The sequence below is a fragment of the Eulemur rufifrons genome, chromosome 6 (assembly GCF_041146395.1).
Source record: "Eulemur rufifrons isolate Redbay chromosome 6, OSU_ERuf_1, whole genome shotgun sequence".
Classification (NCBI taxonomy): Eukaryota; Metazoa; Chordata; class Mammalia; order Primates; family Lemuridae; genus Eulemur; species Eulemur rufifrons.
Genome location: NC_090988.1, coordinates 72537853 through 72564635, shown reverse-complemented (window position 1 = coordinate 72564635; position 26783 = coordinate 72537853). Strand labels below are relative to the sequence as shown.

At 33.4% G+C, this 26783-nt stretch overlaps 1 protein-coding gene across 1 annotated transcript in view; it reads right to left on the bottom strand.

Annotated features, from left to right (window-relative positions):
- LUZP2 (leucine zipper protein 2) overlaps positions 1 to 26783 on the bottom strand; it is a 196934-nt gene that overhangs the window by 1223 nt on the left and 168928 nt on the right. The gene's annotated exons all lie outside the window — the stretch shown is intronic.

The following is a 26783-nucleotide window of genomic DNA, read 5'->3' as shown; positions in this document are numbered from 1 at the left end:
ACAATTCCGATGGAAATTTCTTTCTCTGTCAAATGTTAACAATGAAGTAAAGGACTATAAAACTGCTATATCTGTGATGCATCTAGACTTTAAGATTTAAATATGTCAATGATCTGTGTGCCTGCAGGAACATCAATATTGCAGGACAGAAAGCAATTTAAATGATGTGATCATCAATCTGTCTACTAAAAAATCCTCAACATCTTTAAAAAAAGATAATATTACTGGAACTAAGATCCTAAATTTTTCTAACCAGAAAATCTCGTCTTACTTATAAGCCTCACCAGATTTGAAGAAGGTCAATTGCTGGAAGTAAAAAAATAAAACAAACAAACAAACAAACAAAAAAACACGTTCCAGTTGGGCTTCATTTCCATTTTGACCAAGATTAAAATATTGAATTGTCCCTTCCTCCCTCCCTGCATACCTTCCTTCCTTCTTTCCTTACTGCCTCTTTTTTCTCCTTCCTCCCTTCATTTCCTCTTCTTTATTATAAACACCCTTTTTAATTAACAGCAAAATATTTAGTGTAAGAGTCTGCATTTGTCTGTGTGTGGGGGGGGTGTGTGTGTGTGTGATTTCCCATAATCCTTTCCATGTGTAAAACAGAGCCTAAGAGTTAAATAATGGCAACTGGATAAGTGAATTGCTCTGGTAGTGACCAAGTCAGTTTCTTTCCTGGGGTCAACCAGGAGATGGAGACATAAGCTGGCTTCAAACTTTAACATTTAAAAAATTCTGTATAGAAAATAACTAAAGAGATTGTGTAGCTTAAACCCACTCCAATTCAGATTTTAAAACAAAGTTATTTTTACATATGCCCTCTTTTCACACCAGATAGCTCTTAATTGAATATTCTTTCTTTCTTTACCCTTCCTTGCCAATGTGTACACCATTCCATCTTCATTAAAGTCTTTCTTCACTGTGAGATACTGAAAACCAGATATTCATCTCCTCCATATCTCATTCTTTCCACCATTCCACCACTAGATAACCTCAGTCACACTGACCTATTCTAAAGGTACTATGCATATAACAACTTTAGCATTTAACATTGCTTTTACATGCATAAGCATGTCTTGCTCCTCAATAAATGATGAGTTCCTTCAAGAAAGGGGCTACATTTATCACCCCTAGGTCACAGGTAAATGCCTACTAATAATGAATTAATAAAAACATACATAGGACATGAAAATAGTTCAATACTTTGGAATTTTAATAAATGTCTGCTTTCTTTGTATGACCAGTTTTAGGCATATTTGACAGGGGCCCCCAAATTTAATAAACAATTATTTCCTTCTAAATAAGCCCACACGATAAAGGAAAATTGAGATTGTAACCATCAGGACAGAGATCAATAGTTGAAACCTTAACTACTTTATTCTAAATACTTTAAGCAGATGTATAGAGAAATCTTCTACACTACCTAGGGGAAAAATGTTTCTTTTTCTTGTTGTATGAGTTTCAGTTAGAACTGGAAACTTACATTTCCCTGGAAAAATTATAATCTGTTTTTGCTATAATAAACCAGCTGGCTTTTGTTTCAATTATACTTGCATTCAGACTTTGAAAAATTAACTAAGAATAATCGCTTGAAGTCAGGGTCAGAAAAGATAGACCATGCAGAAAGTAAGCTACATAGTGTAGGATTTCCCAAAAGGCATTTGGAAAGAATGGCGTTCATATATCATATAAGTTTGGGGAAAAAATGATTTCCACATCAAACGTTGTATTTACTATAGTTCTTCTTAGAGATTTTAATATACAATATCTTGAAGTTTTGATTTTAAATTATCTGTTCACATAATCACGAGGGGAATATTAAAAAATACTACTCCACGGTATCCTGTCCTATCAATATGGTGCTTGTGTTTTTAATCAGCATGCCGGCAATTCTAATGCACACACGAAATTTAAGATTGACTTCTTCATAAGACTCAGAGGTATTATAAATCTGTAAGAAGGAAACATAAACATTTCCTGACCTCAAAACTCTTTATCTGTAAAGCATTGCTTGAGGTCACTGTCATGAGTGAGATAATACAGGATTTGCAATGGAGTATTTATTTCATCAAGGTAGCACAATCAACTATTTGAGACAAGGCTGTGATTATGTGAACAATGAAAACTTCTTACATTTCAGCATTAAAGAAAATGTTATGTGGTTGGAAGACAGCTATAACTTTTTTTGATACTTTGATCCTATAATGAACACTACCTTTAGAATTACTTTTTCTGTGTTTATAGGCATTGTGGAAATTTTATAAAATGGGATTCATAAAATTCTTAGTGTTTCTCAGAGAAGCAACAGAGATAAGGTCACATAATTATGTCTTGTATATATTGTACCTTGATAAGCATCTTATTAAACTTACAGCCATTGTGGAAACAGGTATTCATTGGTGAGAACGTAAAAGGTAGGTTTATCATAGAGTTATCTTACTCTGTTGCAAATCTGACCCCAGTTGTCAAAATTTACAGAGAACTGCTGGAATTTAAGGAGAGCAAGAAGAATTTGACTCAATTCCAACATTGTTGTATAAAGAAAGTTTTGGCTATAGGTTAAAAGTGTTTTGGTTTAAAATAGACTTTCTTTCAAATTTTGGCTTTGATGTTTATTCACTGGTGATCTTGATCAAGTTATTTTCCTCTGGACTTCAACTTATTTCATTGCAAAATGGGCCTACTTATTCATGGAGTTAATTTGAAGGTAAAATTAGAAAACACATATAAAACAATTCCAAATAGATATTAACAAACAGTAAACATGTTTCTCTTTCTCCTTCTATCATTATTATTATTATCATTAATGGATACAAACTGAAAATTATGATCAGTTGACACTGACATTACAAACCTTTATGTAGCAGAATCCACAGGCATGTAATTCTCACACATAGCGAAAGAAGAGGGAAAGTAGAGAGAAGAGAAGAAAAGGAAATGGAGAAAAAAGTGCTGATAAAAGGGGCTACAAAAACATTTATTACTACTGCTTCTCTTTTCACCAAAATGTAAAAATAATAATAAAAAATTACCTCAATTAATGTTTTGCTTTGGGAAGAAAAACGACTTGAGAAAGTAGAGGTTTTAAGTTTATACCAAATTGTGTTTATATCTAAAGATTTATCCAATAAAACATGGGCTTGGAGTTACACTGGGAAACACTTAATATAGAATTATGCCAACGGGTCCACTTCTAGGGCAGCTGCCTTGGAAACAACATAATGTAATTCTTAAAATAAAAGCTCCTCATTTAGAAAAGCTGTATTACAGGGTAAAAGAAAAACTGTAGGATCAGTGAGGAAAAATAGTCACTTCTTATTGCAACTGTAGCCAAGGATGTTATAGAAAAACTGTTGGAATAACTTTTGCCTGGGCAAATGGATTTTTAATTTTCCCTTTATAGTCACAGAAATGAAATCCAGTCAGTCTAATGATTTACCTTTGTTATCTTTAAACTTCTCGAAAACTAAAAGCCAAATCAAGCTTCAAAAATGGCTTTATACTTGAATCATTCATGCCACAGACATTATTGCATTTCTATTATGAGCCAGGTGCTGACTGACTGAAAAGAGAACATTGATAAAAGACAAAATCTTTGTTCTTAATGAAGGCTACAGTCTAGTGAATAAAGCAGAAATAAATACATAAACAAGAACATATAAACGAGAGTATCAGAGACTGATAAGTGTGATGACGGTAAGTGCTTTCAGGTGACACCCAGTGGAATGGTGACAGCACAGGCTTTGGGGTCAGGCATCTCTGTGTCCGAGTCCCAGTGGTTTCACTAACCGATTGTCTTATCAGGGGAAGCTCTGCAACCTTCCTGGGTTGTAGAACTCAATTTCACCTTATAAAAACAAAGATATTAAATAGAGTACCTGAACAGACCAATATCAAGAACTGAAATCGAAACAGCAATAAAAAACCTTCCCAAAAAGAAAAGCCCTGGTCCAGATGGGTTCACACCTGAATTTTACCATACATACAAAGAAGAACTGGTGCCCATCCTACATAAACTATTCTCCAATATTGAGAAGGATGGAGTTCTCCCTAACACGTTCTACCAAGCCAATATAACATTAATACCAAAACCTGGAAAGGACACAACAAAAATAGAGAACTACAGACCAATTTCCCTCATGAATATAGATGCAAAAATTTTCAATAAAATACTAGCAAATCGAATCCAAGTACTTATCAAAAAAGTAATCCACCACGACCAAGTGGGCTTCATCCCCGAGATGCAGGGGTGGTTCAACATACGTAAATCTATAAATGTAATTCACCACATAAATAGAAGCAAAAACAAAAACCATATGATACTCTCATTAGATGCAGAAAAAGCATTTGACAAAATTCAACACCCTTTTATGATAAAAACGCTTAACAAAATAGGCATTGATGGAACCTACCTAAAAATGATACAAGCCATATATGACAAACCCACAGCCAACATCATACTGAATGGGGAAAAACTGAAAGCACTCCCACTTAGAACTGGAACCAGACAGGGCTGCCCATTGTCTCCATTACTTTTCAACATAGTATTGGAAGTCCTTGCGAGAGCTATCAGGCAAGAGAGCAGAATCAAGGGAGTCCAAATAGGGAAGGAAGAGATCAAACTCTCACTTTTTGCTGATGATATGATGTTATATCTGGAAAACCCCCAGGATTCAACCAAGAGACTCCTGGAATTGATTAACGAATACAGCAAAGTCTCAGGCTACAAAATTAATATACACAAATCAGAGGCATTTATATATGCCAATAACAGTCAATCGGAAAACCAAATTAAAGACTCAATACCCTTCAAAATAGCAACAAAGAAAATAAAATATCTAGGTATATATCTAACTAAAGAGGTAAAGGACCTCTATAAGGAAAACTATGAAACACTGAGAAAAGAAATAGCAGAACTTGCAAATAGATGGAAAAATATACCATGCTCGTGGATCGGAAGAATCAACATTGTTAAAATGTCTATACTACCCAAAGTGATCTACAGATTCAATGCAATCCCTATTAAATTACCAACATCATTCTTCACAGATGTAGAGAAAATAATTATACACTTTGTATGGAATCAAAGAAGACCCCGTATAGCAAAAGCAATTTTAAGCAACAAAAACAAAATGGGAGGTATTAATTTGCCAGACCTCAAACTATACTACAAGGCCGTGGTTCTTAAAACAGCCTGGTATTGGCACAAGTGCAGGGACACAGACCAGTGGAACACAACAGAAAATCCAAATATAGAACCATCCTCATATAGTCACCTAATTTTCGACAAAGCGGGAAAGAATATACTCTGGGGACAAGAATCCCTATTCAACAAATGGTGCTGGGAGAATTGGTTAGCCACTTGTAGAAGACTGAAACAGGACCCACAGCTTTCACCTCTCACAAAAATCAAATCACGGTGGATAACAGACTTAAACCTTAGGCGTGATACAATCAGAATTCTAGAAGAAAACGTAGGAAAGACTCTTACAGACATTGGCCTAGGCAAAGAATTTATGAAGAAGACCCCCAAGGCAATCACAGCAGCAACAAAAATAAATGAATGGGACATGATTAAATTAAAAAGCTTCTGCACAGCCAAAGAAACAGTCCAGAGAATAAACAGACCACCTACAGAATGGGAAAAAATTTTTGCATACTACACATCAGATAAAGGACTGATAACAAGAATCTATTTAGAACTCAGGAAAATCAGCAAGAAAAAATCAAGCAACCCTATCAAAAAGTGGGCAAAGGACATGAATAGAAATTTTTCAAAAGAAGATATAAAAATGGCTAACAAACATATGAAAAAGTGTTCAACATCTCTAATCATCAGGGAAATGCAAATCAAAACCACAATGAGATATCACTTAACCCCAGTGAGAATGGCCTTTATCAAAAAAACCCAAAACAACACATGTTGGCGTGGGTGTGGAGAGACAGGAACACTAATACACTGCTGGTGGGACTGCAAACTAGTGCAACCTCTGTGGAAAGCATTATGGAGGTATCTTAAACAGATTCAAGTAGACCTGCCATTTGACCCAGCAATCCCATTACTGGGCATATACCCAAAGGAAAAAAGGTCATTCTGTAACAAAGGCACGTGTACCCAAATGTTTATAGCAGCACAATTCACAATAGCAAAGATGTGGAAACAACCCAAATGCCCATCAATACATGATTGGATTAGTAAACTGTGGTATATGTATACCATGGAATACTACTCAGCTATAAGGAATGATGAAGATACAACATCTCTATGGTTCTCCTGGAGAGAGTTGGAACCCATTATATTAAGTGAAGTATCCCAAGAATGGAAAAACAAGCATCACATGTACTCACCAGAAAATTGGTTTCCTTGATCATCACTTAAATACAAATCTGGAAACGACACCAATTGGACATCAGACTGAGGTGGGGGGTGGGGGAGGGGATGGGGGTATGCCTACACAATGAGTGCATTGCGCACCGTTTGGGGAGTGGTAACACTTGAAGGTGCTGACTCGGGAAAGGGGGGGTGGGGAAAAAAATATGAAACTATTGTTTTTAACTTGCACTGTTCACTTAATAATTTATCATGAATATTTCCCATATTATTTCATATCATTGTACAAAAAATAATGTATACATTATGAGGACATACTGTATCTAACAAGATATACTGTTAGACTCTTTGATTCTGTAAAATTAAATAAAAAAAAATAAAAAAAATAAAAAGGCTGTGTGAAAAAACATAATAAAGACCTAGAAATTCATTATGAAGTTAAAAAAAAAAAAAAAAAAACAAAGATATTAATGTCTTTCACAGACCATTTCTGTATTAAAACAAAATCAATGTGCTCAGTTTATGTATGTGACATTTTAGATACACAAGAAGGATTTGCTTAATTACTTCAGGTGCCTAAAACCAGATACTCTTTTTTCTTTTCATTGTTTTTAGCTTTATATGCTTTTTCATGACATGCACTATAACAAGTAAGATATATATTTGAAACAAAACAACCTCATTGGTATTTACACATTTACTATAGATTAAAGCTGTGTTAAGTGATATGAATATATAAAAGAGGTATATTTATTTTCTTACAATCCGAGTTACCTCAGTGAATTTATAATGAAAAATTGCTTGACGTGGCCATTGCTAATTGCACTGCAAGTGTAAGATGTCCACATCTGATTTGTGTGAACGGCTTGCTGTTTGTTCACAAGACTGAGGTTCTGTTGTTTATCTGTGGAATTTGTGGACCCTGCTACAAGGGAAACTGAAAGGTCAAGGCTAAAGGTATTTCAAGGAAAGGAAAGCCTCCTAGGGTATCAACTAAAGGGCAGTTAAGAAAGTTTATTTATTTATTTTTTCAGTTTTCTCAGGCAATTTATGACTTTAGCCTTCAATAACACACACACACATTTTCTCACACTCACTCACAGTGCCATTAAAACCAAATAATCTAGCAACTTATGTGTCTGAAACATTATCTTCACATCTTTTTAATCTATATAAAACAATTATTTCAAAACACACATTTTAAAAATTTAAAATGCTTGTAAAGGACTTAACTAAGATATTTTGACAGTCAGTCTAAAATGGCCCCATGTTTCCCACCCACTAGTGTCCAAATCTTACATAACATCCTCCCCTTGATAGGTCCTCACTGGCGAGTGATGGCTAGAGTTTCTGAGGCAGAATCATGAGGACAAAGAAGTGAAGGCAGACATATGGTGGGTGGGAGGAATGCATCGTGGGTAAGCAGTGAGGGCAGCTGAGATGGGAAATATTGAGAGCTGTCCAGTGTAGAAACACTTCAAGAACTTACATGCCAAGAAGTGATGTTTATAGTCAATTTAGAAGTTATTTAGAGACAATTGTGATAAACATCGTGCCTACTTTTTCTAAGAAGCTAATGCTTTCTTTATGATTAAATTTAAAGAAATTTATGAACAAGATTCTAAAGTTGTCATTCCATATAATGCTTGCTCAAACATGCCACTGATATGACCCTCGTCCTTCAGTGACATGTTTGTAATCTATGCCATTTTTATAAGCGTTCCCCTCTCCCTTCCAGGACTTGTCAAGACAGCAACATTTTTCTTCTCTCACCTGGCAGACAAGAAGTTGAAACTTGGTTATATTTGTCAGAAGTTAGGTTATAATATTCAAATATTTGGAGTTAAACTATCAGTTAAACTATTTCATGAGTCCATTCCTAAATTAAATTATAAAACTAAAAGAATAATGACATAAATGTTCCTTTTTAAAATGACCCAGAGTCTCTTGTTGCCTGACACTAACATAATACATATCATCAGAGCATGATTAACTTCCGATCTCAAGCAATATATCTTATAATTTTATCTTTTTAATGATCAAGTATCTCAACCCAAAGGCTAGTAAGCCATGAGATTTTTCCATTTACATGCATTTGCCAGAACCTAAGAAATGCAACAAATTCAGTGTCTTATAACTCAGAGGACTTTGAGGATTATGTTATCTCAGCTTTGAAAATGAAATTTGCAGATGATAGCAGCAGGCAGTCCTGTGCACAAGGCTGTAAACCATTTTTCATGAAAACAATTCAGCATGTTAGGTTATGTTCTTTCCCTAGCTTTCAGAGATCATGGAGTTTACTCCATTATTTCCTTTCTCGATTGTTGAATTAAACTCTCCAACTCTAATCTCACCTTTCTCCAATCAATAATCAGCTCAGCCTTCAGAAATGTCTTCCTAAAATGGAATTCACCATGTTAGCTCACTGCATAAAATCCATCACATTAAGATAAATAAGAAAAATGTCCCCTGCCCATAAAAAAATGTGATTTCCCATTAACTACAGAGTGAAGCAAAAAATTAAACAGCACATGAAATTATTTATAATATGACTACACTTAAAGCCCTCTCTCCTAACACTTACAACCCCATTTGAATGAAATAGCAACAGAATTTTACTTGTTCTTCTTCAAATTTGATGAGTTAAGTTCACATATGTAAATCTTTGCTCAGGCTTCCTTATGCTCCAAATTATTATAATGTATTGCCCATGTTTTAAACCCCCCAACTATCATTTAAGGAGTAGTTCAAATTATAAATCCTTTAGGATCATTAATCTTGTGGTGTTGAGAAGCTCACTGCATATTTTCTATCCTTCCAACTCTCCTGTCTCCCCTCTCCACTGAGAACCTCATCCTACAATGCCAGAATAAATCAAAATCCAGCTCATTCTCAAATAGCCATCTGGTCATGCAGAACTGAATAAGAAGAGTAGAGAGATTTTCCAGTCACAAAAGAAGAGAAAGAAAATCCCAAGAGAAGACAAAATACTACCCAGGTTGTAAAATATGCTGAATTAGCTTTGCTAGCAGTCCTCCTTTAAAAAAAAAAAAAGCTCACTTGGAAACCTGAAAGGCTTTTATGGTTAGTAAAAAAATGCAGGTAACCGCCAAAATCTCATTGCTTTTCCTCTACTGTTTGTGCCAGGCACGATAAGTGAAGAGCTGTGAGAAACGTTGGAATAGATGGATGAAATGAGAAAGTTGGAGACTGTTCTTAAACAAGTGAGATGTGATATAGGAGCATGGTCATCAGACTAACCTTGATGAACCACAGCAAAGGCTCATGAGATAAATGAATGAGCATAGAATGAATGAATCTTTACTGTCACCTCTTCAGACTTGAAGATCATCTCTTTCCTGTGACTGCTAAATGCACACACACAGCTTTTTGTCACACTGATGCATCCTTTGCCTCATTCTCCCATACTTACTGAAGTAATTATTGACAGGAAATTGGAACTCTTGGAAAGAGACAAAAAGTGCTGTCTCATAGTAGAGATTTTATGAGGAATCAGAATAAAGTAGTGGTTAATTTAAGCCTGTGGGCTGAAGAGTCTGTGTTTAGCCAATGTTCACATTCTTAAATCTAGTATTTACTAGCTTTGTAGACTTGGATAAATTACTCAGACTTCCTCAATCTCAATTTCCATATTTTCAAATGAGGAACAATTTTACTCATAAATGTAAGGAATAAATAAGGAAAGTATTTAAAGCACTTATCTCAGTGCCTTTCAGCTCACTGAGATCTCAATATATTGTAGTATATTGTAATAGCAATAATGATGAACATAAAGATGAATGTTGTAGGTCACGATAACAACAGCACAGGTAATATTAATAAGGTTCATCCACTCAGACTTTAATAATATGCTAAGTTATAACTGTGCCAGGTGCTTTGTGAGCCCCAGGTACAGAATGGTAAACAATCCAGACACAATGCATGACTGAAAACACCATCAAATACAAACTCATTTTGCTCTTTCAAGCAGCTTTACCCTACTTTGGGGTACATATCTTGGTCTTACATATTTAATAATTCAGTGAGTGAATTATGTTTTGTAGAAAGTCAGAACACATTTCTCTTCTTTACCACGCTTGTCATTTTATTTCCAACAAAGCATTAATCCAGAGACTGGCCTGAGTAGTTGGTTATGATTAGGATTTTAAATGTTAAGCTAGTAAACCTCAAAATCTAGAAAAACTTCCAGACAAACATTAACCAATTCATCAAGTTAAAAATGTCAACAAATGGTGAAGAATTGAGAGGTCCCATCAAATATCTAAAGAGCCATTATAGAGGAAGAAGGGTCAGACACAACCTGTTCTTTGAATCATGTGCCTAGGATAAGAGAAAGGTTAGATTGGGTCAATGGAAAGAACATCTTTCTTAAACTGGGGACAGCCCCACACGGAAGGAACTAGACATGTTTATGTCAGGATAAAATGGCTACCTTCCTCGGCTATTTTCATGAAATGAATGGGTTCAGTCACCTCTGAGGTCTATGCCAAATTTGAGATTCCACAGAATTTTACGGAGTACAGTAGGTATGCAAAATTAGTTTTCTTTCAAGTTTCTTTCAAGTTTCATAAGGTAAATGAATCTTCCAACATATGATGATAATATTTTATTTTTAAAAAAGTGCCTACATGGGAAGTTGTTGAAAATTTGAATAGTTAAAATAAGGAAGCTTACATACTGTTCGTGGTTCTTAACAGAGTCCTTATGAACAAGTAAAAACAAAAAGAGATAATGAAATTAATCACACAGGAGATTTAGACTTAACAATCAATTATAAAACATTAGCTATGTGGTAGGTAATGTAATACACATTATCTATTTAAATGGCAATAGTTATATAGAATGCCTAATACCAATGATATGTTAAAGATGAATACTAATGAAGACCTTATTAGGAAATAATAATTATATTACATATTTCTTTTTCCTCAAGGAAACCAATATAGTTGAAATGATAAGAAACATTAAAAGATAGTGCTGACTCGGGGAGGGGGTTGGGAGGAGGGGACGGGTGTATACCTACATGATGAGTGTCTGGGGAATGGACACGCTTGGAGCTCTGACTCAGGGGGATAGGCGGTACATGGGCAACGTATGTAATTTGAACTTTTGTACCCCCATAATAAGCTGAAATTAAGAAAAAAAGATAGTATATAGTATGTGGATTGAAAAAGTATAACTTGGTGGAAAGAATATGTGCTTTGCTGGACATGGTGGCTCATGCCTATAATCCTAGCACTTTGGGAGGGTGAGGCTGAAAGATCTTTTGAGCTCTGGAATTCGAGAAAAGCCTGAGCAAGAGCGAGATCCTGTTTCTCCCCAAAATAGAAAAATTAGCCAGGTATCATGGTGCAGCCCTGTAGTCCCAGCAACTCAGGAGGCTGAGGCAAGAGGATCGCTTGAGCCCAGGAGTTTGAAGTTGTAGTGAGCTATGATGATGCCACTGTACTCTATCCGCGGCAATAGAGAGAGACTCTCTCAAAAAAAAAAAAAAAAAAGAATATGTGCTTTGTAAACAGGGATACATTAGAGTTTATTCAGGCTAGCTTTCCTTCATGTTTAAAATATATAAAATGGAAGTAATATTTATCATACAAGATATTTGAAAATAAATTGAGATAATGTATATTGAGTTGTTAGGCAGTGAGATATACAGGCTCTGCATTTAGGAAACTTGATAACTGAGTCTAGCTCCTTCATCTGTTCATTGACTAACTTTGGGCCTATAATTCAACTTCTTCAGATCCCCTGACTCATGTTTACCACTTACTTAATAGGGAAAATGAATAGTATTCATGGTTTTTTTTGTGAGGGTTAAATGAAGACAAGGAATCTGTAATAAAGCATCTGATACATATTACCCAACAAATCATATTTATTGTTATGGTCATAGCAAACCCTCTAATATTATATATTTAATAAGTGATAATTGTTTAAATAATGATTAATGTGGTCCATTCAGTTTTGGATGAAATGTAGTTCTCTACTTTAATTTTTTCAGATGCATTTGCACTAATGCTAATGATGCTGAAAAAATGTTATGATCTAATTACACACAAATATAAATAACCATTAAAATTATAAACTATTTCTTCCTGTAAAAAATAAAAAATAGACTCAAATTATAAATTTACTCTTGGCTATAACATGATTAAATGAACTCCTCTCCTCACACTATCTTTGTTTTTCTCTTTTACAATGCTGGTGTGAAAAATATTCATGCAGGTATTTTGGAAAATAATTTAATTAGGTACAGTGGTTTTGAATATTTTCATGATCAAGGGTACCTACCTACTGGGGATTGTTTCTAGGATTCCCCACAAATACCAAATCCATGGATGCTCAAGTCCTTTATACTAAAAAAAGGCATAATATCTGCATATAAGCTACGCACATTCTTTCATATAGTTTAAATCATCTCTAGATTACTTATAATACCTAATATGAATATAAATACTATGTCAATAATTGTTATGCATTATTGTTTTTTATTTGCATTTTTTATTTTTGTATTGCTATTTTTATTGTGGGTTTTATTTTCCCAAATATTTTCAATCCATAGTTGGTTGAATGGGCAGATACAGACCCACGGATATGGAGGGCCAACTGTATTTTAATTTGGGGGATTTTTCACTCTAAAGAAAATAATCTATAATTTAAAACCAAATGAAACAAAACAAAATTTAAAAAATAGTATTCAAAAAAATAATGATTGTATGTAGGATGGTTAATTAAATAATGATGAAATAAAAAGATATGTTTTGTAGCCTTAAAGACAATGTTTTTAGAATGTTTATTGATATTAAAAATAGTTAATCTGAGCATCTAACACAAAATTATATAGGTAATACTATCACAATAACACAAAGCAGCAAATACAAGTAAAACAGACAGAAATAAAATGCATTAACTCATAATGTTGTCAAATGTCAAAGCCAAAGATAGAGTCAAGGAGGGCAAGACAAACAATTTTACTGCTGTGCTTTTACATTTGCGTTAGTTTCAAAATAACACATAATATCTACCTACCTATCTATCTCTCTGGCTATCATGGTAACTATCTCTTTATGTCTTTATCATCTATATATCCATTCTTCCTCCCTCTCCCTCTCTGTCTTCCTCTCCCTCTCCCTAATTCTCCCTCTCTCTTTCCCTCCCCCATCCTTCTTTCCACCCCCAGTTCCTTCTTCTCCCTCCTCCTATCTTTCTCTTTTTCTTTCTTTTTCCTTTTCCCTCTTTCCTCCTTTTATTTCTTTTTTTCATTTTCCCTTTTCTTGGGAGCATGGTTAATCTGTCACTTTCCAATGACATATTATCATCTATACAAAGACTGTTTGTCTATGTATAGTTGGCCTATGACAATACACATGTTCATAAAAATATTATGTTTAAATGGGAAAAGAGCCTGAAAACTTAAGTTCTTCCTTCCTTATTTGAAACTCAAATTCTTTTCCTTAAACTAAAGGAAAAGTTCACATCCCATTTCTCCTTATGTTCAGGCATATACAATTAACCAATATAATTTTTTACTTTGGGGAGAATGGATAGATATGTAATGAGTTGTGGTGAATTATAGATTAACTATATAAAAGAATTATTTCCTTTTTTAAAAGAAACCAAAAAAAGCTTAAATAATCATCTTGGGGATTGCATAAAATAGTACAATCAAAGGGTAGCAGAGGTTTCCAAAACACATCCATCATCTCAATTAAGTAAAATTCAACCTGATTAGTAAAGTACCCAAATCTAGAAATTCAAGTAATAAAATATGCAGATTAATAGGGAAATCATGCACAAATTCAGGTGCTTCAATATTCAGCTCACTCATTCAATTATACAGGAGACCTAGGGAGGATCACAGTTGGGTCTGTAAATTATGAAGTGGGATGAGCCCTGAACACATCTTTATTAAAATAATTAAACACTCTTTCTCATATACACATCTTCACCAACACCACTAGAATAACCAGTTTGTTTCTGTGATTTTTAGCAATGAACTCCCATCGGATAAAAAAAAAAGGTTTATATTATGACTACAGAAGCAATCATGATAACAACAAAACTATGAAGTTGAGACAAGCCCTGATAATTACTTACCTGTGTGTGGGAGAAACAACACACAATGTGGAGGAGACTTTAATACTAGGGTGTTTCTATTAATTACCAGGACTCCCATAGCAATGTGGGAAGGACAGGCTTGGTAGTAAAACACATATGAATTTAAGTCCCAATTCCATCTCCTACTGTTTGTGAAAATGTGGATAAGTTGAACATTGAATTTCCTGGACTTTGGTATTTTATGGGAGAATAAAATTAAACACCAATAACAAATATTGAGTTTGTCAATGTTAAATTTTGATATTAGAACAAATTCACAAAAACCCAGACTACTATATTTCAATAATATTTCAGAAAAAAACATTTTAATTTAAAAATTATATAAAGGATCTACTTCCAAAATAAATTATCGAGAGAGAGAGAGAGAGAAGAAGAAGAAGGAGGAGAAGGAAGAAGAGGAAAAGGAGGGCAAAAAGAAGAAGAGATTAATGGAAAATCCACTAGTATGTTGTTATTTGGCTCTTTATTTTATGTCAATTTTCTATGTATATGCACTGTTGAAAACTTTATCACAGGCTAAATTTGCCTGAGGAATGGTGTTTGGGAAATATTAATAGCTATTTAACCTCATTTTTCCTCAATTGTAAGATAAAGACAATGGTGTTTACATTCAAAATGTTGACATCGTACTGAAATGAGATGACAAATGTATCACAGCAAGATGAATAGAGTAAAGGGGTAGCTCACCTCAGGTCAGAATTTTGCTATGACCTGAATATGTGTGCTCCCTAAAATTCATATGCTGAAATCTTAATACACAAGATAATGCTGTTAGGAAGCAGGGCCCTAGGGAGGCGATTAGGTCATGAGGGTTATACCTCATACAAGGGATTACTGCCCTTGTAAAAGAGGCCCAAGACAGATAATCTTACCCCTTCTGCCATGTGAAGTTACAGTGAGAGGATGGCTGTCTATGACTATGTTGCATTTTGTCCTTCACCAGACACCAAACCTTTCAGGGCTTTGATCAAGGATTCCCTAGCCTCTAGAACTGTGAGAAATGATACTGTTTATAAACCACCCAGTTTATGGTATTTTGTTATAGCAGCCCAAATGGGCTCAAGGAAAATTATTTTACCTGTATTAGCTGTATTAAGGTGGGAAAGTTCCTGCATATTACTGAGGTTCCAGTTCTTTATCAATAAGGTAGGCAATATATTGCATAACCCAATGGATGTACGAAGAATAGATTGAATGTTTAGAAAACATGCAAAGGTTAATGGAGTATCTTTCATATATTATGTGCTCAATTAAGTTTAGCTTCTATCTTCCATCTTCCTTCTTCAGTGTTCCCTTCCTTCAATCAAAAATTCTCTATCAATAAATGCTTAATTCCTATGAGAGTGAAGGTACTGATATTCACTTTAATTTTACAATTCTTTGGTCAATATATTGATTATTATCATTAGAAAATCTTGACATGTCATAGAAGGAAATATCTCAACATTATAAAAGCCAAATATAACAAACCCATAGCAAGCATCATACCGAATGGGGAAAAGTTTAAAGCATTTGCCCTAAGAAGTGGAACAAGACGAGGGTGCCCATTGCCAACACTTCTATTCAACATTAGTTGAATTGGAAGTCCTAGCTAGAGAAACCAGGTAAGAGAAAGAAATAAAGGACATACAAATCGGGGAAAAAGAGGTCAAACTATCCCTGTTTGCAAACCATATGACCTTATATCTAGATACACTAAGGACTCTACCACAAGACTCCTAGAAATGACAAATAAATGGAGCAAAGTCTCAGGTTACAAAATGAATGTACACAAATAACTGGGATTTCTAAATACTAATAACAGCAAGCTGACAGTCAAATAAAGGACTCTATACCATTCACAATAGCTACAAAGAGAATTAAATGTCTAGGAATATACTTATCCAAGTTGGTGAAAAGGCTCTACAAGGGAAACTATAAAACAGTGATGAAAGAAATCACAGATGACAATACCAATGGAAAAACATGACTTGCTCATGGATTGGCAGAATCAATATCATTAAACTATTCATATTGCCCACAGTGATTTACAAATTCAGTGCAATTCTCATGAAAATACCAACAGCTTTTTTCACAGATCTAGAAAAAATAACCTCAAGCATTAAGAGGAATCAATAAAGAACCCAAATAGCCAAAGCTATTGTCCTAATAAGAACAAATCTGGAAGCATCATGTTACCTGACTTCAAATTATACTACAAGGCCATAGTAAATAAAACGGGATGGTACTGGTACAAAAGTAGAGCCATAAACCAATGGAACAAAAATAGAAGACACAGAAATAAACTCATATAGCAAAAATCAACTGATCTTCAACAAAGCAGAAAACAACATACACTGGGGAAAGGAAACTCTGTTCAATAAATGGTGTTGGGGAAAATTGGAAAGACATATGTAAAAGAATGAAACAAGATACCTATCTCTTGCATATATAAAAGCTATTTCAAGATGGATAGCATATTTAAATGTAAGGCATGAAACCATAAAAATTCTGGAAGAAAACATAGGGAAAACTCTTCTAGACAATGGCCTAGGCAAAGAATTTATGACTAAGACTCCAAAGGCCAATACAGAAGACATAAAAATAAATAAATGGAACTTAATTAAATTAACATGCTTCTGTACACCAAAGGAAATAATCAACAGAGTGAGGAAACAACCTACAGGATGGGAGAAAATACCAGCAAACTATACATCTGACAAAGGACTAATATCCAGAATCTACAAAGAATTCAAACAAATCAGCAAGAAAAAATCAACCCCATTAAAAAGTGAGCAAAAGACATGAACAGAAGTTTTTCAAAAAAGGATAGACAAATGGCCAATAAACATATGAAAAAACACTAAACATCACTAATCACCAGGGAAATGCAAATTAAAAGCACAATGAGATACCACCTTATCCTTCTCAGAATGTCCATTATTAAAAAGTCAAAAAATATAGATGCTGGTGTGGATACAGAGAGAAAGGAATGCTTATATACTTTTGGTGGGACTGAAAATTAGTATAATCTCTGTGGAAAACAGTATAAAGATTGCTCAAAGAAATAATGTAGGCCTACCATTCAATCCAGCAATCCCACTTCTGGGATTCTCCCAAAGGAAAAGAATTTATTTCCTGAAAAAGACATCTGCACTTGAATCACAACACAATCATCTATCTATCTATATATATATATATACATATATATGATGGAGTACTACTCCACCATAAGAAAAGAATGAAATAATGTTATTTGCAGCAACTTAAATGGAACTGAAGACCAGTATCCTAAGTGAAGTATCTCAGGAATGGAAAACCAAATGCCACATGTTCTCACTAATAAGTGGGAGCTAAATGATGTGTACACATGGGAACAAATAAATGTAAAAGTCATTGGAAACCAAGAAGGGGGGATGGTGGGAGGGAAGATGTGGGATTGAATCTTACCTATTGGGTACAATGAACACTATCCTGATGATGGTCATACCAAAAGCCCTGAATCAAGCATCATATTTAATATAAGGTATCCATGTAACAAAAGCCTTTGTACTCCCTTAGTACTTTGAAATTAAAAATAAATAAAGGAATCTTGGCATTGCCAAAGGATTTGTTGCTGTTTTGTTTTATTTTGTTTAGTCTCCAGTTCCATGTTTCTTTCCCTCCCCTACTTTTGTGTTTATGATTTAACAGGGTAAGAAAAAAGTTTCATTAATAAACCACTCATTCTTCCTGAGTAACTTTAACCTTGAAGGATGCTGTTTATGCTTTTTTTTTCTTCCTCCAGCCATATACGTCAGATCAGCCCATCTAATGTATAATAACTTAAGTATTCAAATGCATCAGAAGATTTTCATTATGATACATTCATATCTTTGGCTTCAATGCAAATATGCTACTTGGAAATTATTTACGAAAATAAGTGGTATATTTAGAATGACTTTTTCATAAGGTCGTGATGACTAAATCAACAATCATTAGAACCACTACAAAAAGAGAATGTCCTCTTTTGCTCTGTCTGTTTATAGTCTATTCCTGCTGCACTCAGAAATAAAGAATCAAACTTTAAGAATTAAAGCAGATGGAATGATTTGTCAGAGATTCAATGTCAAGCCTTCCTTCAGTTTGTAATCTGACCTTGCCAATTGCTATAACTTTGGTATTAGTATTAAACATTTCTTTCTACTTCACAAGAGAGATTATATTTCTTATGAACTTTTTCTAAAATATTAAAATAACTCAGGATAATTTAAACAAATGCATAAGTGGGCAACATGAAATTCTACAAACAAAAACTATCTGTGACAGATAACGTTCAGTTTTCATTTTCATATTTAATTAAGACATGAAACAAGCTAGAAGCTAAAAACAAGCACCATTTTTAGAATAATTACAAAGGAGAAAAAAATGGAGTTTTAGACTATTACAAAGGAGAAGAAACAGAGTTAAGTGCAAAGTTATTTAAAGATGAATGCATTTGATTAAATGTTTCTGTGATTCTACTTTGTGTAGGAAATGGAATTGTCATATTTATTACTGAATAATGTTTTGGTAATATTTTAGTATTTAAAATGTCAGAAACTGAAAAGTAAAAAGTTAAAAGATTGAAAATATGACACTGAATCAACGTGATGACTCTGAATTCAGTTGACAGAGGTAATGGTAGGAGTGTAGACTAGGAGGAAAGCAAGTTCTGACACTAATATTTCCTAAGCAGGTGCCTCAAGGCAAGTCATAGTCCTTCTCTGACACTTAATTTACAATACATATATTTTTATATTATCCATCCTCAAATTGCTTATTATCTACATCAAAATGAGAATGTTATAAAAATAATCAAATGCAAGGTTTACTGTGATAATGGATAAAATACATGGGAACCCAGAGGAGGGAGCCCTCCTGGGTCTCGCAGGGAGATAGGTGGAGTCAAAGAATCATTTTTCACATTCAGTTCTGTGTTTCACATTACTGCTTGGCCAATATATTTATCATTGAAGGTTGTCATGCTTAATGGGTTATTTTTATTTATCAAATTAATAGGTTAACCATTATACCTAAGGTTTCTACACTGTTTCTGGAAAAAAATTACACTTACATTCACATTTTTGCATGCTTTAAATTAGAGTGTTATAGAAAAGTAAACATGGAGATTTATATGAAGAAAAAACATATAATTTTTCTGAAGATATTTAGAAACTATCTGCCTTTCCTGCATTATTTGGAGACATGCCTCCTCCTTCTTGAAAAATATTATAGCAGTACAATAATGTTTCTGATGAAGCCAACCTCTTCAGATGGTCTGATGGAGTGTAGCCCAGAATGGCAATGGTGTGTGGTCTTTCAGCCCGATTACAGCAGGGCATGGATTGCTTAGAAAATTTTGTTAACCAAGCATCTGCCAACAACTCATCAGGGCCATCAAGTGCCACACAGTGAATACTGGATATAATAACAAACTAGGATTTCTTAAATTTCTGCCAAAATTGTTTTAACATGAAAAAGCTGGCATAATTTTCTACTCACAGTACTAGAATTTATTTTTTGCATATTTTCTTCTTTTATTTCCCTAGGCAATGCTTTGCTGTTCAATAGACTCCCTTTCGTCAGGGACTTGAAGCAGATGTAATGGCAGGAAATTGAGTGAGTGTTCCTAGTGCCAAACAAAAGCCATCTTTGTTTTTCATTTCCTCAGCACAGTAAGAAAAATTAAATGTTTTCTACTTACAGGAGTCAGAAACATTGCAAAACATATTTACATTGAGCATTAACTCTTAATCCCTGAGTGAAAATTAAAATAAAATGTTCAATGTCTTTAATTCTTGATATGCTATTAAACAATATGAAGCACATTTGCAAGCTGTGGGAAAATGATATGGAGTAGGTATATGCTTTGCTTTCTCAATGTGACTCCAATATTATCATTTAAGCAAAGCTGTTTTTAAAGTAATTTAAACATATCCCAAACTGATAGTCAAATATGCTGCTAAGCCTTTTGTGATCCATTTCAAGTTAGTTAAGTCTAATTTTAAAAAGACCAAGGAATCCAGAGGCCACTTGCTAAGTGAATCTGCCTGGCTTGCATAGCACATAGGCAGGGAATAGAACAAACCCACAAAGATATCTAAAAATAAGCATGTTCTTTAACTCCAAGTTTGGATCTTTGGCCATAGACTATTTTGAGATTTTGAATACTAAATGGCAAATCAGCTTTTCAAGAAGGACCTAATAAGTACATCTATGATGTGAACATAGTATGTTAAATATACCTTGAACATGGTATATTTAATGTCCATAACATATAATCCATAATAATAAACCTGCAAGAAATTAACAACAAAGTGTTTAATATGAAATACTAACAAAAGTAAATCTAGGTGAGTATATTAAAATAATACACATTTCTGGATTCTGTCTCAGACCTATTGTTTAATAATATGTGGGAATGGATCCACAACATAAGCAGTTTTACCAGTTTACCTGGTGATTCTTAGTCATTCTAAAGTTTGAAAGTTATTGATCTACCTTATAGTGATAAGCGATCTGGAAAATAAAGTCAGGTCCCAGAGTGACAATGTTAGTAAACAGCAAAGTTGGTATTCAAATCTAGGTTTTATATAATTGCCATACTTTCTTTCCTATTATTCAGTCTCAGGTGTGACCCACAGGAACTGATATGCATTATCTTTCCTAACTATCTACTGAGAGATGGCATGCACTCTTGTCAGCTCTTAGTGAGTTTGCTGAAGATCATAGAATCTTGGACTTGACAAGGATGCTAACATGGTCATTCTATTCCTCTATACTAATGCTTCATTTCCTGGCTATATTCTAGAATGAATGTTTTTCATTATTTTATCATGTAGGACCTCCTCCAATTGCTACTTCTATTTTCAGATACTTTTAATTAAATATTTATTTTTATATTTGACTAAAATGTTATTCTTCCTATAACTATTTCCACTAGCTGCGTCTGGTTCTGCCATATAAAGTAGCACTGAATAAGTCTACTCCCTCTTTCAAATTACAGTTTTTAAGATTGCTTTTTATTGTCTTTTAAGCTTTCTCATTTTAGAAATTAACTAAAATACGTAATGCAAAAGTATGTATTGAGGTTTTATGTGAGAAGCATAGCTTTGCATAAGAGAATGGAAAGTAGTAATTACTGACAGCCTACTATGTCAGTAATATACTAAGAGTTGACCTGAGGCATCTCATTGGATTCTTTTAATGAATTACATTAGGAAGTGGGTATTTATCCATCTTTTTCAGACAAATAAAAGGAGCCTTGAAGAGGTTAAATATCCATGATTACACAGTGGAAACTGGTTGAAGCGTGAATGAACCCAATCAACCTTCAATTCTAACTTTCTCCTTCAGCTTTCCACTCAAGCTTTAGTAGATACAATTCATTTGTCATTGTTGAACTTAGAAGTGTAATTTCCAGAATAGAACATAATCTATCAGTCTAGCTGATAAGCAAAATTAGATAAAAGATTTATCTCCCTTATTCTCTATGTAGCATCATAATTACTTGAAATCAACAATGCAACTCCATGTAGATGATTTGCAAATCTCATCACAGTTTGACTCAGAGCTCATACTCATTTAAAACCCTTCAATCTGATATAAAAATCAGTATACAAAAATTACTTGTGTTCCTCTGTACAGTCTGGAAATAAAATTTAAAAATCTCAATTCACAATAATATGAAAAAGAATAAAGTACTTAGGGATACTGAAGACAAAAGAAGTGCAAGACTTGCATATTAAAAACTGTAAAATATTGCTGAAGGAAATTTTAAAAGATCTAAGTAAATGGAGAGAGATGTCATGTTTATAGATTGAAAGAATCAGAATTATTAAGATGACATTTCTCCCTAAATTGATCTATGAATAAAATGCAATCCCTATCAAATTCCCAGCAGACTTTTCCATTGAAATTGACAAGCTGATCTTATTATTTACAAAGAAATGTGAGGAACTAGGAATAGCCAACAGAATCTTGAAAAGGAACAACAAAGTGACAGTATTTTAACTTCCTCATTTCACAACTTATTATAAAGCTACACTAGTTAAGACAGTATGGTATGAGTATAAGGATAAACAAATAGATCAATAAAGCAAAATTGAAAGTTGAGAAAGCTACTCATATTTGTGGTCAGTTATTTCTTGACAAGTGTGCTAAAACAGTTCCATACAAACAGGACAGTCTATAAAAATATTGTTGTAAATATTGGGACAACTGAATATCAACATGAAAATAATGAATGTAGAACCTTACCTAGTACTCTCCACAAAAAATAACTAAATATATAGATTGTTGATCTAAATGTAAGAAATAAAACCATGAACATTTTATAAGAAAGCATAAGAAAATGATCTTTGTGTTTGTGGAGCAGGTACATGGTGTTTTTAAGATTTATAAAAATTATGATCAGTAAAAGAAAAAATGACAAATTGAACTTTATTGAAATTTAAAACTTCTGTGTTTCAAATGACACTACTCAGGACTTTAGGTTCCTGCTCTGACATATAAAGAACTTGGAAGTTGCCACATTCATCCTTACAATAAGAAAAAAGTAAGAAAAAAGCTGATCAGACTGATAACCAATACCTTTCCTTAGATCTATAAGAGATTTCAGGTTATAGGAAAAACTACCACCCTCCAAACTAAAGAGACAGGTGAATACTGAGGATACACACATTCTACCTGAAGCTAAACCACTGAAGCCAGTAGCTGGCAGGAGCACCTACACAGTACACTTAATAAATTCCTGGTGGCTGAATATGGGCTACTATGAAATACAGAAACTCCTAGAAGCCTAGTCTAGGTCAGGGAGCACACATACTACTGTGGGTTTTACCTTCTGGAGCCCCATAAGATTTTAATGGTGAAGATAAGAGAATAGGAAAATACCACTCATATTTGGTCAGAAAGGGGAAAGCAACCATTTTTAACTATGCTTAAGGGAAGAAGTAACCATTCTTAAGTAAAACCAGACATCTCCACAACAAAGGTCTAACCAGAAAGGAAAAAAGACTAACAGAGCCTCATCTGAAAAGAGAGAAAGAAAATTATTCAAGTTGATGCCCATCTAAGCTTCCAATCCAATTTCACCAAAATGAAGGGGAAAAAAATTCTGAGAAGCACTGAGGGGTTGCAGCTCAGGGGTCTTGTTCACTAAAAGACTTAAATCTAATAAAAGAATTATAAAATACTTTCTCTCTGTCCATAACTTATCACCACATTAACAGAGATTCTATATAATAACAGTAATTATAGCTACAAAATTTCAAGGGCCAGACTCTATTTAAAAAGGAGAGTCTACTCTCAGGAAACACAAAGACAACAGGGTTGACAAAAAGAAAGACAATAAAAGTCTTTCACTTCTACAGATACAGCAAACAAATACAGCTTAATTCTAGCCCAATAAACATAAAACCTCACACTAAATGTCTATCCACCCCAGTTCCTATTACTAAATATATTTTGTCTGACTTCAATAAAAAACTAGAGATATTACAAAATTCAATAAAAATACACAATCTGAAGTGGTAAAGAAAGCAATGGAATCAGATTCAGATATGGCAGAGTTATGGAATTATCAGACTGGGAATTTTAAAATAATCATAATTAATATACTAAGGGCTTTAAGAGAAAAAGTTAATGACATGCATGACCAAACAGGGGATGTAAGTATAGAAATAGAAAAATCTAATAATCAAAGGAAATGTTAGAAATCAAAAACACTGTAACAGCAATGAAGAATGCCTTAGATGGACTCAGCAATATGTAGGACACAGCCCAGTGAAAACAGTTAGCTTGAAGATATGTTAATAGAAACTTCCCAAAATTAGATATATACAAAGAAAAGGGAGTTAAAAAAATGAAAAAATATCCAAGACCTCTGGGACAATTATAAAAACAGTAACATACAGGTAATGGAAATACCAGTAGAGAAAAAAGAAAAAAAAAAGGATCAGAAAAAAATATCCAAAGTATGAAAATTGTCAAACATAATGACAGAAACCAACCACAAATCCATGAATATTAGAGTACAAGCAGGATAAATACCTTCACAACTGTACCTCAGCATGCTATATTCAAACTACATAAAGCCACAAAGAAAACGTTTTACAGAATCAACAGAGGAAAACTTACCTGTAAATAAATAAAGATGAGAACTATATCATACCTCTATTCAGAACCCATGTAAGCCAGAGAAGAGTGAAATATTTAGTGTTGAAACAAGCAATGACAACAAAAACCCCACACCGACTTAGAAATTATATCCAGAAAAAATATGCTTCAAAAATAAACAAGAAAAAACAAACACCAAGGAAATTTGTCTTGCGTTTCAAGAAGTCTGGAAAGTTATTCAAAAAGAAGGAAAATTATGTAGATCAGAAAAGAGGAAGAGCCTTCAAGAAGGAATACATAAAGGTAAAATAATGTATTTTTAAAATTTTTCTTATTCTTAATATATCCAAAAGAACACAGTTTGTTCACAATAATAATAGCAAAATGTATTTGATGATAATAGCTTATGGTTAGGTAAAATGAATGACAAAAATGTTATTTTATAAGCAATGTGAGGGAGGAATTAGAAATACTCTATTATAAGGTACTTACACAATCCATGAAATGATTAGTGTAATTTAAAAGTAAATGTGGATTGTTGTAAAGGTATATTGCAAACTTAAAGGCAATCTGTAAAAAAATTTTACAAAAGAAGTATACATTTGATATGGTAATAGACTAATCAAAATGAAATTATAAAATTCAAAATTAAAACCAGAAAAGACATTACAAGATAGGATTTTTTTCTTTTTTTTGAGATAGGGTCTTGCTTCCTTGCCTGGGCATGAGGGCATTGCCAGGATCATAGCTCACAGCAACCTCAAACTCCTGAGCTCAGGTGATCCTCTTGCCTTAGCCTTCTGAGTAGCTGAGACTACAGGTGCAGACCACCACACTCAACTAATTTTTCTATTTTTGGTAGCTATGGGAAGGAAATTGTTTTACAAAAAAAAAAATAAGTGCAATGAATTCAAAATAATTACAAAAATAACAATATATATCAATATTCAAATATATCAATATTCATTTCAAATGTGAAGAGACACAGAGACTGTCAGAAGAGATTAAACAAATAAACAAACAGTATGTTTTCTAGAAGAAACCTACTTTATACAAACAAAGATGGATTAAAAATGAGTGGATAAAGATATACCATGCTAATACTAAACAAAAGAAAGTTGAAGTAGACATATTAATTTCAGAAAAATTTAACTTCAGAGCAAGAAAAATGTGAGAGATATAGAAGGAAATTACCTAATTACAAAGGGGTGCCTTCTCCAAAAATTCATAACAATCTTTAACCTGTATGTACCTAATAACAGAGTATCAAAATATACAAGGCAAACATTGGCAGAACTGCAAGGAGATAAACAAATTCACTATTAGAGCTGAAAACTTCAACATCCTCTATCAGTAATTGACAAACCCAGAAAGTACAAAATCTGTAAAGATATACGTGAACTGAACAGCACCGTAAGTGAACTGGATCTAATGGACATTTATAGTCTACTTCATCAAACCAAAGAAAAATATACATTCTTCTCAATCCCACATGGAACATTCACAAAAATAGACTGTATTCTGAACCATAAAATATACTTGAACAAATTTGAAAGGATAGAAATAACGTAAAGCATGCCCTCAGACTACAATTTAATTAAACTAAAGATCAGTAACTGAAAGATGTTTTGTATAACTGTATGTACTATTGCTTAATTATTCTGTAAATTTAAAACTATACTCAAAAATAGTCTATTAATTATCTTTTTAAAAAATTAACATTATGAAAATGAAAAGACAAGCAGTATACTAAGAGAAATATTTTCACATTATATCTCTGGTAAAGAATTTATATCTAGAATATATAAAAATATTACTAGTCAATACTAAGAAAACAACTGAATTAAAACATGGAGAAAATATTTGAATAAAATTTACACTAAAGAAATAATATGAATTGCTAATAAATATCTGAAAATATGCTCAACATCATTAATCATTAAGGAATTTAAAATTAAATACAAAATGAAATTTGATTTCACACTCAGTAGAATTTGCTTTATAACAATGGATCAGACAAAACGAGTGGTGCCAAAGATGTAGAGAAAGCAGAACTCTTCATATGTTGCTAACGGGAAGGGAAAATAGCGCAGCCACTTTGGAAAAAAATGTTTGTTTCTTCAAAAGTTAAGCATATATTTGCCATAAACCCCAGCAATTCCACTTCTAGGCATTTACCCAACAGAAATTA